Source organism: Teleopsis dalmanni, chromosome 2 (assembly GCF_002237135.1).
Source record: "Teleopsis dalmanni isolate 2A chromosome 2, ASM223713v2, whole genome shotgun sequence".
Lineage (NCBI taxonomy): Eukaryota > Metazoa > Arthropoda > Insecta > Diptera > Diopsidae > Teleopsis > Teleopsis dalmanni.
Window position 1 is genome coordinate 199,696,185 of NC_051847.1, and position 3,691 is coordinate 199,699,875.

Here is a 3,691-nt window from a genome sequence, read left to right on the forward strand (position 1 = left end):
ACCTACCGGACAGTGTCAATCACTATAGTTGCATCCATGCTATCAATAAATATCCAAACAAATAAACTGCACCAACCTTACAACATGGATGAAATCACAACGAGGATTGAAGAAACAAGACGTAGCATAAAGCAATGGCAAGAAAAGGGGGCACATATCTGTCAAACTGCCTGAAAGGATAACAGCCTTGATTGAGTATACGCGATTTAATAATAAAATCACTGAAAAAATTAAAAATGTTCTAAGAAAAAGAGAAAAGGAAGAAAAAGAAGCGATTGAAGAAAACATATTGTTCACTTCTGAGAAGAATATTAATAAAGTCCAATACTTCTAGGAAAAATAAGATATTAACTTAAATAAATGACACAACAAAAAGAGTCAATAATGAAAATTATTATGATTTTAATTATTTAATTAGTTCCCTTATAGCACTCAACATTGTTTCAATCCAGACATTGATGCTTGTCATCTATTTAGTGTGCCTTTAAAGTTGTACTAAATTTATTTATTGCTAAAGCACATTTGCATCGATAAATTCAAATGACAAGCAATTATTGACCAAACTATTAAATAAATGACTGATACGAAAAAAAATTTTCTAATAACTACAAATTTTATAATTAATTTGTAAACTAAAGTGATTAATAATTTTAATTAGTAACAAATTATATTGAATTACTTTCAAGTGCTAAGAGCTCTTACACTATCACAAAACCTAATTTAAACTAACGAAGGATATTGTATATTATAAATATTGTATATTATTAACAAAAGTTTATAGAAACTAATATATGTTAATTCTGACCAATTAGTTGCCTTTATATCCAATCTTATTTTAATTATTATTTTCTTTAATATAGACTCCTTTAAATTATTTAAACATCTATTGTCAGTTCGCATCGGTTAAACTATTTTAGTATCCTTTGAAATATTTGAACACATAAGGAATGTTCTATTACATTAATTGATTCAAAAAAGATGATTGATGACATTGATTGAGATAAGAATTTCAGAGGAGTTAGAAACGAATGCCATCTTTTGCAACTTTTCACAATCTGATATCTCAATTAAAGATGCTAATCGTATTGAAGTTAAAAATAAGCAAAATAAAAGTAAAATTTTTTAATGATTATTTTTGATTGATGCACTTTTTCCTTTTATATTAAATATTTAATTTCTTTTTTTAAATTAATGGGTTATAATAGATTTGAAATATATTCTAATATTTTTAAGGTTATTTAATGTTGAAGAATTTATTATATTTTTTAAAAAAAAAATATTTTTGGAGACCAATATGTTTATCCATATATATTTTTCTTCAGGTAATAATTCATTTTAACAATATTTATTTACTAGTAACGTACAATTAATTCTTGTAATCATAAGAATTTTTTTTTTTTGTAAGTACTCTTCTTAACATAATACAATGACTCTTAAACACTTCATAATTGATCTGTCAGCTAAAATTATCGTAGCTGTAATTTTTTCTTTCAGAGTAGCAAAAAAATACTCGCAACTTACGAAAGACAACATGTAAAGCTACAACAATGCTCTTAAAATCTTCAGAGTTAGGTTTCACTAGCTAAAAATTTTAAGCCTTCATTTTTAATGCGGCCAAATTCAAAAATTAGTCTATTGTGAATGTTCACTGAAAATATATTGCAAAATTCCAGTCATCCATTAAAATCACATAAGCAGTTCATTTAGTTATAAATACAAGTACATAAATAAATAAAAGATGTAAATACAGAAAATAAAAATGCTCTCCTAATATACATTTTATAATCTTTTATTTAAATTAATCAATTTTTAAAATTTATTTCTTTATTTTCAATATTTCTAATTTTTCTAATTTCTATTTTTTTATTTCTATATTTTATATTGCATGTACACAACACAACAAAAAAAAGCATTTAACCTATTTTAAAAGTGATGCCAATACGCTTCATTCAGACTTAATGCTGTTTTTTGGCAACTCGCAAAGGAGTAAATTACAATTATTATTTGCACATTTATTCTACTCCAATCGACCTGCAAAGTAGTTTTAATGATGACTTTACAATGATGTCTTTAATGATGAATTACAACCCTTTAATAATTTTAAAGAGTTAATCATAGCAATAATACTCAACTGTAAGAGTGGCGGTTTCTATAAAGAACGTCTTCATAAGATATGATACTAACAAAAAATTTAAAGCTTGCTAATCGCATATTTTTAGTGATTTTATCCCTTACTAAAACAGAATAGGCACATCTTTTCAAATTTTTAATTACTGGCACTAAAAATATTGTACAAATCAGTAACACTAAGTGTAGTTTTCCAACACTAGTTCATAACCATTTTGAAATATATAAGTAATTGCAAATAGAAGTATTTATTGAGAGACAATCGAGGGTGCTTAAGGCACTTTAGTCTCTCTACAATAGTCGACGGCTAACATCACTCTTAACTGACATCACTCTTATCTGGGTTCCCGGACATAGAAACTCTAAGGCAACTGGTTAGTAACCATTGTGATATATGTAAGTTAATATATAATAGTATTTCCAAATAAAAGTATTTATTGAGAATCAATCGAGGAAGCTAAAGACAATTCAGCCTATCTACAATAGTATCTGGTATCACTCTTATCTGGATCCTTGGATATAGAACAACTAGAGTAACGAGAGAGCTGACGGTTTAGCCCGCCTTGGTGCTTGCCTGGATGCTTCCATAGAGGTACCGGTTCATGTAACCTTGGAGATCCTTAATAGATATAGAAAGATCCTTAACTTCCTGGTTAACAGCTTGCAATAAAACTAGATCTTGAGAACTTATCAAAAGGTATCGTGTAAATTCTCAAAGGTTTTCAGCAGTACTTTTTAATCATTGGTTTATAGAAAAAAACTCAGAATAACTCCGCATTTCTCATAACCCCCATTGCAGATGTTATGCAAACGTTCAGGTAAAAGAAGCCATAAAAAAATTTCTCTGTGAATGTTAAGGTATGGCGTCCAGAAGACCTTAAGTATTTCTTCGTTAATGGTAAACATAATTTTGTCAATTTTTCAACGTGAAATTATTCCATTTTTATATTGTAAAAATTAGTTCTTAAACAACTTACTTACACTTTTCATATATAACTTAACAGATAGACTATTAGACTGTTTATCGGTAAAAACGAAAGACCTATTAAATTATCGGAATTCAATGGAATGGATTCAGTCTGTATACCTCTTAGGGTTGCAGACTAAATCTTAGTGCTACTTATAGGGAATGTGATAGTAAAATGGCCAAAAATCGTCGTTTTTGAGGTACATGTAAAGTTTTCTAATGCCCTTTCAATTCAACCAACCAACAAATCAGAAATATTTAATGAGGTAACATAACTAGTAATTGCACTGCATCTTACAATGCAAATGTTTATCAAAGTGAATATCTGTGAATAATTCGCCAGATCAATTTGATCCATTAGAAAATCATTTAACAAATGTTTACAAAAATTTTGAAAAACTTCAAGTTTTCGCATAATTACATTTAATTCGTTTTTAATTATGTCAAATAGCAAAAAACAATTTTGTGATTGAAAGATATCAAGTTCTGAGCCTAATTTAATCCATGTGCTCAAAATAAACTTTCAAGTGAATTTTAATATAGAAAATTTACACCAACAAAAAAAAATAAATAAAAACTCATAAAACCAAATGACAT